Source organism: Pogona vitticeps, chromosome 1 (genome assembly GCF_051106095.1).
Source record: "Pogona vitticeps strain Pit_001003342236 chromosome 1, PviZW2.1, whole genome shotgun sequence".
In the NCBI taxonomy this organism is placed as follows: domain Eukaryota; kingdom Metazoa; phylum Chordata; class Lepidosauria; order Squamata; family Agamidae; genus Pogona; species Pogona vitticeps.
In genome coordinates, this window is record NC_135783.1 from 195,224,585 (window position 1) to 195,240,773 (window position 16,189).

At 41.6% G+C, this 16,189-nt stretch overlaps 1 long non-coding RNA gene across 1 annotated transcript; it reads right to left on the bottom strand.

Annotated features, from left to right (window-relative positions):
- Positions 1-5,631: 5,631 nt before the first annotated feature.
- Positions 5,632-6,878, bottom strand: LOC144589307 (uncharacterized). The gene is made up of 2 exons (XR_013545360.1): positions 6,660-6,878; positions 5,632-6,560 (listed from the first exon to the last, which is right to left on the bottom strand). It is a non-coding gene; the product is annotated as an uncharacterized LOC144589307 (long non-coding RNA).
- Between the last annotated feature and the right edge of the window lie 9,311 nt (positions 6,879-16,189).

The following is a 16,189-nucleotide window of genomic DNA, read 5'->3' on the forward strand; positions in this document are numbered from 1 at the left end:
ATGTCCAGGTGACGTACGTCTTGCAGAGAGCTTGCACAGAAGCCACCAATATTGTGGCTTAAATCACAGCAAAATGGGATGTCCTTACCTGCCCTCCATATGTTTTTCCCTGCATGCAGCCTAAGGAAGAGAATATCAGCCAGCAGATGGACTATCCCATGGTCGGATTGTCACACTAAATACTTTAAGCTGCAATCAGTAGAACATTTCCCCCTTTATAACCCATCTGTCCACTTCTCCTTCAGGAGGGGGTGTGAAGAATTCTTACCCATGACTCCTTTCTCAGCTGAGACTGGCTGAGAAACAGTGTCTCAACATGGAAGGACGGCCTGTCAAGAATACACTGCCCCCTACACAGGGTCCAGGGTCCAACATGACGCCAGTGAACAAATGCTCTTTTGCCAAATGTGGTTTCAAAGAACTGGTAACTTTTTCCTAATCTCTCTCTCTCTTTCTTTCTCTCTCTCTCTCTCTCTCTCTCTCTCTCTCTCACACACACACACACACACACACACACACACACACACAGAGAGAGAGAGAGAGAGAGAGAGAGAGAGAGAGAGAGAGAGAGAGAGAGATTGCTGCCTTGGGTTCTTTTAAGGAGAAAGATGGGGTAAGAATATTTTGAATGAATATGTAAGCACAAAGGAACATGCTGACTGCTGAACAAGATGAGGCAATGCGACAACATTTTAAAAGCCCACAGAGGAACAAGACAGCAGTCCTTAGAGTTTCAGGTTTTACAGCATTCGTAAGAAATGGGTCACAAAATTGTGCAAAGGCTATCCAAGACCAACAAACCAGGATTTGCACCCCTCTTCCTGGCTCTGTGTGGCAAATGCTTTTCTTCCCTTTATCTTCCTCAACCCACAGGTGAACAAGCAGTGCCATGCATTTCCATTCAAGTGTTTGTTACACCGTCCATCAAAATGGGTCATTCCAAATCTAAAACGGCTTTGTTTTTAACCTTCTTCACACTTTCTAGTCATTGACTGAATTGTGCCTAGAGTCAATCAATTGAGATTTTAACCTGTTTTAAAAGTCCCAACATGTCTCCGTACTTTTAAACATTTTATGGCCTCTTCTCCTCATGTGTTGTTAATGCTGTATTGTTATTATTTAAAAAAGAGAACCACACCACACAAATGAAAACTCACCAATTGGTGGCTATGCTCTTTGGACCTTGAAAAACCAGCTCTTCTTCATACTAACATAGTTATATTTCAGACAGAAGCAGCTGTAACATTATTGTGACTATTTTCGTCACATGTCAGTAATGAAGTTCAATATAAAGGCCATGTCACTGACTTTCAATACATGATGCTTGTCAACCTTTGGCATCTGAATTGGAATCTTAAGGAACCTAAGAACCTAAGAAGAGTCCTGCTGGATCAGGCCAAAGACCCATCTAGTCCAGCTTCCTGTATCTCACGGTGGCCCCACCAGATGCCTCTGGGAGCACATGAGACAACTAGATAGACTGATTCCTAATAAAATTCCACTCAACTATTCCAATTTCATCTTTTAGACTCCTCTTCCATAGCAGTGAAAGAATGCAGGATGCTTCAATTCCCGTTCCATCCAGCCCAGTCCAGTACAGCATTTCCTGCTATGCAAGACAACATCAAAGTACTTAAAATAAAGCTTAGATCTACTTACAGCAATCATCGCAGTTTATTTTGCTAAGGCTATAAGGTGAAGACCACAATCTATCACCGAGTCAGGCATGGTTGAAAATCAAAGGTTTAAGTGCCTCTGAATTGTGTTGGATTGTAGCCAAGTAACAAAGCAACAAACAGAAATAGAAAAGAAAAATAGAGTGAGCATACTCCCTCTCTTCCACAAAACAGTACAGTACATTTAGACCACAATTATTCCACAAAGGGCCAGCCCTGCCATTCAGCAAAGTGAGTCGGGTACCTTAGCCATCAGACATTGGACCATCAGGAGCAGGGAGAAGTGGCACCTCCCATCTGTTCTCCTCTGTTGGAAGACAAGAGCCCTCTGATGAGGTGTGGGATACCATCCATGAGTGACCTATGGACCAGCATAAGGGAACTTCCCCCCCCCAAAAAAAAATTAAGGGGACACCCCCCAATCTAGCCATGAGCTGTCACTGATACCATTTTGTAAAAAAAAGAAACAAAATGCACACACTAGTTGAACTACTAGTGTATGGCAAGAAGGATATGGTATGGTGTATCAACTGGGTGTGAATTTGAGGTGTGAGATGAGTCCTACTATAATTTACCAGAGTTTACAAATGAGAAAGATTAATAGAAATCAAACATAGAGGGGGGGGGACCCAAACCTGGCAGATTTTCCCACCCGGGTGCCAGTGTTCTCTCCCAAACCTTGGAGGGCAAACCGAATGTTTGTATACGCGTAGATTCAAGAGGATTTTTTTACTTCATAAAGATAGCCTTTGTGTTCATGCATTGCACTCTGTCGACCCTTAAACACCTCACAAGAGCTGGAACACACCCCTGACCTGGCTTCTACATAGAATACTATGAATGCCCCCAAAGCAGTTGCAGGTAAAGTGCCCCGCTAGAGTCCACGTATAGGAATAATCAAGTCTAGAGCCTCATGGCATGTGCACGCACATACGCGTGCACACACGTATACTATCCCGTCAGTTATTCTGCATTCACTTATGAAAATTATGAAGGGAAATAATTGGTGTTTTTTTGTAAAAAAAAAAAAATAGCAGTCAGCTAACAAAACAAAAACACTGTGATCTAAAGAGAAATCTAATTAAAATAAACACCACCTGTCCCCACAGTGCAACAGATGAAATTCTGACCCCTGCCGAGGAACATATGGGTACTTCTCATTCAGGAGGGAAAGACCAGTTTGTGATACACATGGAGACAGGAGAAATGGCACATGCAGGCAAGGCAAATAAATGGGAGGTATTGCTGTGTTGTCACACGTGAAATGTTAAAATGCTTTGATTCTTTGTTCAACGTCTCGTTACCTTGCCTTTTTTTTTTTAAAGCGAGGTGTCCATGGAGCATGTCCAGAAAGAGCTTTGATTAAGGCGGGCTATGAAAGGACATGGATTGTCTTTGCTGAAGGAAATCAGCTCTTCATTCAGCCGGAACATCATAGTTCTGCATTAAGGATGAACACTGACTTGGGAGTCTCAAATCTTGTTCTTCATCTACCAAGGGAACTCTTGCTCACCCCTGCAGGTGGCATTCATCCTTCGGGTAACTGAAAAACAAGCAAACCATGAAATCAGCCTGGTCCCAGTCCTCCTGTATCTCCACTGCCTCGTGAGGCACCAACCACAGTTTCTTAAGACAGAGGCAGAGGCCTTCTGCATTTTCCTATTTAAAAGAGAGTGCACTACAGATACCATGTTCCCCATGACAAGATGGCCAACCATACATGTGCGGCAGATTCTCATGGCTCCTGCCTTCATCTCCTTAGAGATGTTTCAACCTCCATCCCTCAGAGGCTGAATAATAAATGTTGTTATCTCCTGTTTTGAGCACAAATGTCTATGCCAGGTTGCGAAGTCTCATGTGCTGGCTGAGGTCTCAGGGAACTGGTATGCTTCTATGGTGCCTCGGGAGAAAAGACAACTCTCAGGGCAGACGGTCCAGAAGGAAGCGGAGGTTACAATTTCAAGTGTGGTACCTAGAGATGGGCCCAAACCACCAGTTCGGCAGTTTGTGCCAGTTGGTTTATTGGCCAAACAGGTATTTGGCACTTCCCAGCCTCGCCTCCTCTGGTGGACACCTACTTGGAGGCAGCGGCTCGGCTTCCCTGCCCTGCCTCCTCCGGGCGCTGTCTCTGAGTGGGCGTCTGCTTCGAGGAGGTGGGGCTGGGAAGTGCCCGATAAACAAATGGGGATGAACCACTGAACCCGCAGTTTGTCCCCATCTCTAGTGACGGCATTAAAGTGCCGCAAAGGCTCACTGGTTCAATGCAGAAGTTTGGACCTGGCCCTCTGCCACGCCTCAGATATTTTCTTGTTGGCAGACAAGCAGTGGTGACAGAAGGGAGAACCGAGCATCCACAGGAGGGCTCAGGAGGCAACTCCAGGAGCAGCAACGAGGCCATGAAGCTGAACAGCATTATTTTTCTGTCCCTCATCTTTTCTGAGCCTAAGTAAGAGTTAAATTAGATCCTGGGGAATGAGAGGATTAGGGACAAAAAGAATTTCATCACAGCACTTGGGCATCAACCAACCCCATGCCAAGAGAAGAAGAAAAGAGGTGCACCAGGCCTCAGTGTGGCTTGAACACAACAACCTCATGCCCACCTTGTTACATCACCAATAGTCACCACCTACATCTCACATATTTTGGAAGACCAGGATTCCCACAAAGAGCACCTCGTGATCACTTGTGAATGAACAGCCCAGACACTCATTCTCAAAACTCACTCCCATCAGCAGGGAAGGCTGGTCTCTGAATATTAGACATACCTCTGTTAACTGCATGGATGAAAGTGTTTCATCAAGGGTAGTGGTATTTTTCCCTACCTCTCTGAAGCAGTACCTTTAAAATGTGAACTAAAATGGGGGGGGGGGGGGGAATTTGAGTCAAAACTCCTACACTTGCATTTAAAGCACTGTAAGAGCCATGTTCCTTTCTCCTGAAAGGATTTGTTTATTTTGTTTGTTGCATTATTTTCTTTTATATAGTTATCTTCTGTCTGAAGACACCAAGCCCAGTGTCCCTGTTTAAAACAACATCATATGATTAAACATATAACAAACATAGCAAACCAAAAAGAAAGGAAGATATACTGTAGCATTGTGGAAGTGGCAGAAACACAGCATCCAAAAAACCCACTAAAACAGTTTGGCCTTCCAACCCCTCCTGAATCCCTGCAAAGAAGGTGTATTTCAGATAGGACATGTCGGAGCATGGAGGTAATGCCACAGAAGTTCAATTCTTAAAAAAACCTCTGGTTTATGAATGTGGGGATATTGTTCTTCTGTACTAATGATTCAAAAATCCAGGAAATGGCCCAGTATTGCTGCGCAATATCATGCCCATGTTGCCAGCAGGGAAAAGGATGCCAAGCTTTACATAGCAAAAAGCTGCATGAAAGTTGAAAACACCAATAGCAGCAGTCAAGATGGTCTACACAGGATGCCCTCTTCCGCTTACTACCATTCACTAAGTGACACTACGCAAGGGAAAATCCCAGAAGCTGACTCGTTTTCTCATCAGTTAACCACTTCTCACCTGAACACAAAGCAATTTGTGTGAATGATAGTGAGCAGAATAAATGCACTCCCGTGCAGCAATCGTATCTGTGAAATATTCAAGTTGGACAACTTTACCAGTTGCTACCTTTAGAAGGACAGTTTTTGAGATCTCAACGTTTGTCCCTGCCTCATGAAAAATACCCTCAGCTTTTCAGAAAAGAAGGGTCAGGCTGGTTTACCATTTCTTTCCTCCTGTCTTCTCATTCAAAATTGTTCTCCATTTGAGAAAAGTTTAGTGACTCTGCCATTTACCACTTCCTGTACAGTGGGGTCTTGACTTGAGAACTTAATCTGTATTGGAAGGCGGTTCTCAAGTCAAAAAGTCTGTAGGTCAAGTCTCCATTGACCTACAGTGCATTGAAAACCGATTAATCCCGTAACAGGCCGTTTTTGTTCCATTTTGTTTTTTTTCTGGTCTGTAAGTCAATTCTCAGGCTGCAAGTCAAACCTAAATTTTGCGGCCAGAGAAGTCTGTAACTCAAAAAGTCTGTAAGTCAAGCCGTCTGTAAGTCAAGGGTCCACTGCATTCAGTTTTAGAGACTGCATTTCTTTCTTTCTTTTAATGATGAAGGGGGGGGGGAAGTTGCCAGGAGGAATCCATATTCAATTGCTTCTACTCTGATTTCACAATAAGAGATGTGTAAATGAAGACTTTTCGTCAGCTGCTCATGAGTCACTCACGGAAGCCCTAATTTTGAGGTCATTTTAACAGTAGCAAGAATATACGTGTGCTAAACTTTGTTTTCTACGCATATCTCCCAAATCTTCATATTCCAAATAGAAAGGACAGTAAGCAAATTTAAATGTGGGAAGAACTGAAACAGATTTTATATTTTTGGCCTGGCCCAGGGTTTAAATGGCTTATCAATTACCCCCCGCTGCAAATGTTTAACTCTTTTTAATAATCTGTATTTGTATCCCTATGTCATCAACCATGTCAGTGCTGAATTAGAGTTGCTACCTTTATTTTTCTGAGAGACTTCTTGTGTTTCATTTATATTTGATATATATTTACAAAACTGGTACGTATAGTGTAGCCCTCTTTATCTCATATATGGTTCTATGTATTGAACTTGGCCAGAACAAGTGGGTGAATAATTCTGTTCTGTTCTGGGAGGTTTTAAGCATATACCAAAATCTGCAAACCACATATTCAGGGCAAAAAAGAACAGTTAAAAAAAATCAAATATGTGAGAAATCTAAATTGACTAACCTTTCCATTCCTAGCCCTGACATGCTACTTGTGTTTGAAGAAGCCAGCAGGCACACCCCATAGTCTCCTGACTGATGACCATGTTTGAAAATGCCCATAGAGTCAAAGAGAAATCTGTGCAAGGAAAGATAAAATCACCTTCAATTTGATCAGCAGTATACCCCTCCCCCAAAGACAACCATAATTTGTTGCATGTGCCAAAATTCCTCTTACCTGCAGATTTAGGAGAAGAACAGGCACGCTGTCCTCCTTTTGGGCAGCCAACAGAATGGAAAAAAGATTGTCAACTTTTTGAAATCAGGTCCTTTCTTATTGAGCCAGGCTGTCATAGAAGTTCTTGCTTTCTTTCCTGATTTTTCAAAGTTGAATCTCGGCAAATTTTCATGGTTGTAGGGTTTTAGATTTCTGTTTAAATATTTGTTTAATATTTGTTTAAACACAATTTAAATACAGGGTTGGGTGTTTGTTTTTTTACATAGTTGTTAAGACTTTTGTATTTTACAACAACTTTGAAACATTTTGTACATATGGAACATAGAAGCAATATAGATAAACAAAGCCTGTAGAATTGGGCAGCTGATGTTGCCTAGAATTACAGTATTGTAACAATCTTATTAAAGACTTACACCTTGATACTCAGATATGATTGATATGATTGTTGAAGATTGTTTGGTTTCATTCTGGAATCAACCCTTTACTGTGGTAAATTCCATCTGTGATGAACACAGGCTTCTGATCCCCGCCCCATAAGTTTATATAAAAGACTGTAGAACTCCTAGAGAAGGTTATGCATCCATTTTCTGAGCTGACACCACCCCCGAGTCTCTTATGCTCTGACTGAGAACAAGAATCCCTCGGCGAACATTTGGCAGTTCCAGATCCATATCAGATTTCTAGCCTGTAACAAGAACTAAAAATTTGACTTCAGTCTACAGCTATATAGAGCTACCTTTGACTTCCGTTTAACATTATAACTCAACCCACTCATGATGACTATGTGGGGCTGACAGCACAAGGACCAATTAGGGTAAAGAAGTCGCCATTCTGCCATCATTTCTACACCATGTTCTTCGTTTTCATTGCTGTGAACTCCATTTTATGCCTCAATATCATTTGTTTACACAGAGAAAGCAAGGTGTTACTGTTAAGACAAAATAAATGCTCTTGCTGCAGTTACATACTGTCTTAATTAACTAGTGAGTGATTCTAATATGGCCTGCAAGGTATCTGAGATGTTTAAGAAGTGGTTTACCATTACCTACCTCCCCAGAGACTTTACTTAGTGAGATTAGAGATGGGCACAAACTGGTTTGTCCCAGTTCATTCCAGTTCCTAAAGTCGGCAGTATGGGTGCTGCTGCTCCCCTCCCCGGCTCCTCTGGCTCAAACAGCCACTCCCCAGGCCCAGCCTGCTTGCTTTTCCCACCTCCTCGACTCATCTCCCAATCACGAGCAAGAGCACAAAGACTTCTCTGCCCTGCCCCTTTTTGCCTGAGTGGGAGATCAGCCACGAGGGGAGGGGCAGAGAAGACCGAGCTCTTGCCGGGACTGGAAGATCAGTGGAGGAGGTGCTCGAAGTTTGCACACTGGGCCTGGTGAGTGGCTGATTGAGCCAGAGGAGGTGGGGGGAGAGGTGAGCAGTAACACCTGTGCTGTCACCTGTATGAATCAGGACAAACTGGGATGAACTGGTTCTTGCTCATCTCTAGTAGAGATTGAACCCAGGCCTCCTGAGTCCTGGCCAGGCACACTATTCCTTAGATCAGTGGTTCTCAACCTTGGGTAAGCCATGTGTTCTTGAATGGCAACTCTCAGAAGCCTTCACCCCTAGCTTTCTGGGGGTTGCAATCCAAGAATACCTCGGTTACCCAGTGTTGGGAACCAATGCACTAGATCATGATGGTACCACATATGTAACTGTGGGGACAATCTATCCCTGGGCTTATGGTCATAAAGCAACTTGCCTCTGTTCCCCCTTCTGCCAGGGTGCTGCTCAGTTCAAAAGTCTGCCTTTTCTGGGTTTCTTTATGGACCTTCTCCTCCACACACTGGCTGAAATCCTGCTCTGTAGTTCTGCAAATAGCATACATTTAGTATGCTGTAAGTTAAGAAATCTCCATAGGCATTAGCTGTTGCATGCCAAGTCACGTAACTCCAGTACGCAAGAGGTAATATCTACGGAAATTTCTCAAATTACAGCAGTCAGTCTCCAAAAGTTACACTGTTTAGCATAACTGTATGTTAGGAGTCTAGCCACTATTTTGTAGACATGAATTCAACATTCATTTGAGTCACGTTTTTCGAACCGTATATAGCTGGTCCAGTTACTGAGACCCCTTAGCTTCATCTCCCAAACACCACTGAACACAGAGGTGGGAAATACAAATCCTGCTCTGTTTTTGTTGTTAAAGTCCCCCAAACTGGGTATGCTTGGTGGCCATAGTGTATGCATCTCTTACTGGTGGGAGGTTAGCATCCATTTGGGGTTGAGCTTTTCTTGCAAATACACAGATCCCGAACCCATCCTTACAGATGTAGCGATTGCGTTCAGAAAGGTAATGTCTATGCAGTGAGTTTAAGGCTGCCAACTCACAGGCACTTACTGAGCTTACTTCTGAGTAACTAACCGCATGATAATGGGATCAGGCTGCAAGTATAGAGGTGGCTAGAGAAGCCCTCACCTAGCAGCATACCTAATCCAAGCAGGAGGCTTGAACATTTCAAGAATCATACGGTAAATTGCAAGGGGAACTCTGTCATTAAAAGAAAATTTCAGATCCGCTGAGAGAATCTGTGACCCACACAGAGCAGCCCTCTGCTGAAAATAATTCATTCCTCCCAAGGAGAGATATGATACCGAGGAAGCTATTTCATTTGAGGAAGATGTGGTTAACTTTGTAAAATAAACACTTGTAACACTGCATATTTTAATAGATATTTCCAGCTATATGATTCTATTATGCAATACTTCGGAGAGTATGTTTTCCCATTTCTAATTCACAGCTCCACTGATTCTTGGATTTAATTTGACTGCAACAATTTCTTTAAATTAAAACATGCACACGCACGCCAGCCAACATGTAAGCCACGTAGGAGAGTTAATTATAATTTCTTTATCACAGTTCCCCCCACCCACCCATTTCAGTTGCATCTGTTGCATAAACATACAGTATCTTGGAGGGGTGTGCTTTGCGTGTGATCACAGATCATAGTCTGTTCAGTTCACCACAAGATGATACATTTTCTAGCAGTTTTAACATATTTCTTAATGTAACCTTTTGCAGATTAATAAACTGTTACATGAGTGGCGGTAGAAGCAATGAAAAATCGTTGTACCTGGGTGTGGAAAACCCGCAATCTGATGAATAACAATCTGAAAATTAATGGAACCCTCTTTTCATTTGGGTAGCAATAATAATAATAATAATAATAATAATAATAATAATAATAATAATAATAATAATAATAATAATAATAATAATAATAATAATAATAATAATAATAATAATAATAATAATAATAATAAAAGTCCTGAGCATTCATCTAAACAACACTTCCTCTTCACATCCTGATCAGGAGATCTTTTTCTGCAGCCTTCAGCTTTATACTGCAGCACAGATATATCTGCATGGGGGTCACCAGCAAACAGATGGGCAAATTATCAATTTTGAGTTAATTTATTGCCGGCTTTGAACCAGGGCATCCAATTAAATAAAAGGACCCAAGTCCAGAACCTGGCCCTCACTGGTCTCAGCTACATGTCCCGGCTACATGTCTAGTCCTGTTCAGACATGTGGGAAGTTTGATCATGGAAGGGAGAGGCAGATGCAAGCTCTGCCCTCCCCCTCCATCCTGCTCTCCCCCACATTAGCAGGAAAGGTCTGAGGCACAATGCAAATCCTACATGATCAGGGTTGTTAGTCACAGGGCGCATGTAACACCTTCAGCCAAATGCCTGCCCATTCCGGGTGGTGGTGCTGCTGATTTGGACGAATCAGAATGGACTCAAGCCCTTTTCAGCATTACTTATCTCATATACAGAATAGTGCCTCATTCATTCATTCATTCATTCATTCATTCATTCATTCATTCATTCATTCATTGTTTATAAATAAATAAATAAATAAATAAATAAATAAATAAATAAATAAATAAATAAATAAATAAATAAATAAATAAATAAATACACATCCTGCTTCAGCCAGCATGCAAGCAGGGAAGTTCCTGGCCCTCTTTATTTATTTATTTATTTATTTATTTATTTATTTATTTATTTATTTATTTATTTATTTATTTATTTATTTAACATATTTTTAACTCCACCTTTTTCTTTAAAAAAAAAGGAGCCAAGGAAGCTTGCATCATTAAAATACAGTATTTAACTCTAACAACGGTGAAGATACAAATACAGCAGGATGAGACGAATACCTTAATAAAAAAAATATTAGCAACACCAAAACACATTCAAAGCAGTAAAGTAAGAAAAGCCATTTAAAGATACAGGCCATAAAGATGGGCATGAGCCCCCAGTTCAGTGGTTGGTAACAGTTTGGAATTCAGGGTGCCCTGGCTTCCCAGCCCTGCCTCCTCCAGTGGGCGCCCACTCAGAGGGAATACTATTTCAGTTTCTTCATTCTCAATGTCAAAGTTGCTTACTTCTGCAGTCGTGACTTCTGTATTTTTAATGTTCAGCTGCAGTCCTGCTTTGGCACTTTCTTTCACTTTCATTAAAACCCATTTCAAGTCATTGTTGCTTTCTGCCAGTAAGATGGTATCATCTGCATATCTTAAATTATTGATATTTCTACTCAATTTTTCACTCTTCCTTCATCTGAATCCAGTCTGGCTTTCTGCATGATGTGTTCTGTTTACAGATTGAGCAGTTAAGGAGGTAAAATGCACATTTGTCTGACATCTTTTGCCTATAGGAAACCATTCTGTCTCTCCACATTTTGTCCTAACAATAGCTTCTTGTCCACAATACCAGTTATACATCAGAACAATCAAGGGCAGAGGCATTTCTTTCAGAACAACTCATAATTTCTCATGATCAACTACTTTGCTGTAGTCGGCATATTCTTGTTAGAATTTTGACAGATTCCATTTCTCTGGCTTGAAATGGTTCGATTGGTATCCCATCTACCCCTGGTGATTTATTTCTTTCCCATGCTTTCAGAGCAGCTTTCACTTTGCTTTCTAGAATTGCAGATTCTTCATAATAGTATTCCTTTTCAAATGTGTCTGTCATCCTTTTATCTCTTCTGTATATTTCTTTAGTATACTGTTTCCACGTTTGTCAGGAATACTCCTTCTTAAAGGAGAATTCACTAGATGAAGTGCTGGCTTTAGTTCCAAAACTCCACCACCTTTTCAACCCTAGGCTGGGTGAAACCAAGATGGTATGTGACTGGATAACTATGAGCAAGCTTCTAAACCTAGATTTCCACCAGTCCCGTTATTTTGAGACAGAAATTCTGTTGGCTGTGTACTTTGAGACTTGCACACCAGCCTGATCAGGTAGGACGGCCAAATAACAAAACTGATTATCGCAGCTTTGTGGCTAAGGCACTTTCTTTAGGCAAATCACCCTTGTTCTCCTCCAAGACCCACACTTGGGTAAAATATCAAGAGATTTATTTAAAAAGTATAAAAAGTATGAAGTATCAAAAAGACATTACATTGTACTGTTACTAGGCAAAGCAGTTTTAGCAGCTCCCCATAAAACAATAAAAGCTGTTCTAGCTTCTCCTAACAGCTTAATTACTTAATTGCAGCTATTCCTTCTAATGGCTATATTGCCTCTAGGCAATCATGGCTACTTGTCTCAGTCAATCATTTCAAACAGCTTCCAAGGGTTGAAACCGCTCTCCCTCCTTTCTACTCCCTTCCAAACCCCCCCCCCCCCTTCTCACGGCTTAAATCAAAGTGACGGCTACATGAGGATATCCAATCAGCTTAAAGTTCTTTCTTTAGAACTCCACACCTCAAGATGTAATTTCCCAAAGTCCAGCCCCATCGTTCTCATGAACTTCTGCTGACACACAATTAAGATGGAACTTAGTGTTTGTCTTCTTCCTGATCAGGTAACCTTGGAGCTGTTCTACAGCAGGCAGGAATACAGAAAAACAAAGCCTCTTTCCCAAGCAGATAAACGCCACCTGTGCAAGGCCTGTGAAACAAGTACTATGTATCCCATTGCCCCACAACCTTCTCTTTATTTTCTCCTGATCAGATAGTGTGCTTTCCTGTAGGTCATGCAGCATTCTTAATTTAGGCTTAAATTTCCCTTTGATTTCTTGGATCTTCTGGAAGAGGCCTCTTGCTTTCCCCCTTCTGCAGTTCTCCTCAATTTCTTTGCTTTCTATTTGATTTCTGTATTGCCATCTGGTGATGTCCATGTGTACAGCCTTCTGTTCGGTTGCTTAAATCATGTATTTGAAATAAATATATTGTTGGCTTTGCATAACTCTATACTGTAAGTCATTTTCCTGCTTCATTTCTGGCCCTAGGCCAAATTTCCAGCAACATTCAGTCCTGCTTTGTTCCCTACCTTTGTCTCCCAGTTATGATTTTGTCCTGGATGTTTGCACAAAATCTTTCAATGTCATCTTCTTCAGCATCAGTTGTTAGAGCACATACGTGAAGGATAGTTTTGTTGATAGGATTTCCACAGCGTCCGAATGATATTATTCAGTCAGACCTTGTTTTATAACCACAAATTACCTGTGCTACATCAACTGCAGAAGCCTGTGCTGCAGGGTCAGAAGACCAGCAGTCGTAAGATCGAATCCACGCAACAGAGTGAGCTCCCGTCACTTTGTCCCAGCTCCTCGCCAACCTAGCAGTTCGAAAGCATGCAAATGCAGGCAGATAAATAGGTACCACCTCAGTGGGAAGGTAAAACGGCATTCTGTAGTCACGCTGGCCATGTGGCGATGGAAACTGTCTTCGGACAAGCGCTGGCTCTACGGCTTGAAAACAGGATGAGCACCATCCCCTAAAGTTGGACACGACTGGACTGAAAATGTCAAGAGGAACCTTTACCTTTACCTTTACATCTTACCAGATAAATATTCCTCTAACCAGTCCAACAATTCTCCCAACAATAGGGTCTCTGTCTTATCTACATTGACTTTATTGGCCCTTGTCCAGTACATGATCAATGCTGGGCAGCACTCAAGGAACTATACAGCACCACCTGCAGGAGCTACTTGGATACAGGACTAATTTCTCTATGGAGAAATTCAATTGATGCAGCTCTTACGTAAATGCAATTTATGTCCCATATATGTACAAAAGAAGAGCTAAGAAATTGCTAAGATAATGCTATTCAAGTAGCCCACTTCTGGTAAAAGAATAGTCTAAACATTCTAAAATTTTAATTTATTTTAATTTAAGCCTATAATTTTAAATTGTGCAATGCTCTAATACAAATAAATAAAGGAAAAAAGGGAAAGGTGAAGGAAAGGAGAAATGGAGCGATGTGTCATCTGCATATTGATAACAACGAACTCCAAATCTCCATATGACTTCTCTGAGCAACTTCATATGGATGCTAAAAAATGGCCAGTCTCTGTGGTCCCAGGGACCCTATAATGGAGGTCCCAGGGGGTGGAAAATGTCTCTCCGAACTATACCATCTGAAATTGGTCCTTGAGGAAGGACTGGGACCACTGTAGAATACAGCCCAAGTCTTAAACTCAATAGCTGTCTCAGAAAGATACTGTGGCTGCAGAAAGATCCGGGTGGGCCAGCAGGGTTACATTCCCCCTGTCTACCTCTCTCAGGATATCATCTTCCAGGGTGACCAACACCACTTCAGTTCATTGCCATAGCCTGGAGCCCAAATGAAATGGACCTAGGCTATCCATTTCCCTCCAAAAATGCCAGCAGCTAGTCAGCCACCACCCTCTCAATCACCTTGCCCAAGAATAGAACGTTGGCGATGGGCCTATAATCGTTGAGATCATATGTTGCTAAACTGGATTTCTTTTGAATGGGCCTTAAAATGGTTTCCATTGAAGAGGAAGACAAATGACCCTCCCATACAGATGCATTATGTACTCAGCCCAGTCCACGGCCATGTCCTTCGTTGAACTCAAAAGCTATGTGATGGGCAAGGATCCAGAGAAGAGGTGGTGGCTTTGCAGGATGCACATGCCATGTCCCCCTCACTTGTACTAACTGAAACTGATCTAATTTGACCTGACTATATGGAGCATTGGACATCTCCATATAGCTCAATGGTTTAGGTCTCTGGCTGCAGAGCCAGAGGTCGGAAGTTCAATTCCCCACTGCGCCTCCTTGATAAGGGCTGGACTGGATGATCCATAGGATAGTCCTAGAATCAACTGGTATTAACAAGGAGTCAAAATCCTGATGGTTGCTTTCTTAAAGCTAGTAGCCTTCTTAAAACTAATAACTGACTTTTGAGCACAGATGTATGGCTGCCTCCTTTTATCTGGGTCTAGTTTTGAACCAGCCACTGCCAGGTCTATGTTCCAATAATTCTGGGGATGATGGGGTTTTTTGTCCTTAAATGGATGACAGAGTTTAACATAAATGACATTCCAAAGTTGGACACACATAGTATACAAGGGCATTTATTTCCCCTAATTTTCCAAAACTTTAATTATAAGTTTCCTGTAGCTACTTGTATAGATATATAATAGATATATAATGTGGATTCCTTCTGTGATAATCTTAACTTCTTGTGGTTCACTGCCTGAAAAACAGCATCTAGTGCTCTGTTCAGTAATTAAGATTCTCCTCATATTCTTCTATTTCTGTTGGATCCAAAGTACTATGGGTTCAGTGACCAGCAGAGAAATAATAATAACTAACAAGGAAGATATTCATAAGAAGTGAAATTGAATGCGAATTAATGAGGGCTGCATAAAAATGCAGACAGCAGTATGTTTTTCTTTTAGTTCTACTGGTTTAACCATTTTTCATTTGTGACATGACAACTTGCCTGCATCTATCTTATTTGAACTTTCTCACTCATTTTTCTTGCCTTTCCCCGCGTCTCCAGAGGCAAAATGTACAAACCCAGCTTTGAAATACAAACCATTTGTTGGTATTAATGAGAAGGAAGAGCTTTCAAAGTTATCAAAAGCTTTTAGAGTACATTAATCTTTGACTTTTCTAGTTTTCCAGTTGTTGGGAATTGATGAAAAGTTAAGGAAGAAGACCCTTGTGATCTATGTATTAGTGAAATAATACGAATCAGCTCCAGAGAGTTGTCGTTGGAATCTCATTCCTCCTCCCCCTTCTGTGCTCATTAACACATTGAATGAAACAAAGAAACTCACAAAGCTTCAGTGAAATATTTTCTGTGTCCCAATCAGGTTGTCTTGTGCTGCAAAGCATCTTTGCTTAACTTTTAAAATGGGGGCTGCCAATCTTGAAAGCCCCCTCCTTTAAGAATAAAATAGAGATTGATTCAAGAGATTGATGTTATGCTTTGGGGACACACACACACACACACACACACACACAGAGAGAGAGAGAGAGAGAGAGAGAGAGAGAGAGAGAGAGAGAGAGAGAGATCTTTCTAGTTGCCTCCAAGTTCTTTTCCATGATTCCTGTCAAAGAATTTGATGATGATGAGCTGAGACGTCACTCAGAAAAACCTAGGCTTTCTTCACAGAACTATAATTCCAATGAAGAGGGGACAAGTGTCAAAGTGTGGAAAAGTCATGGACTGTTTATTGTTTGCAGAAACTTTCCTCAGTATCCCCT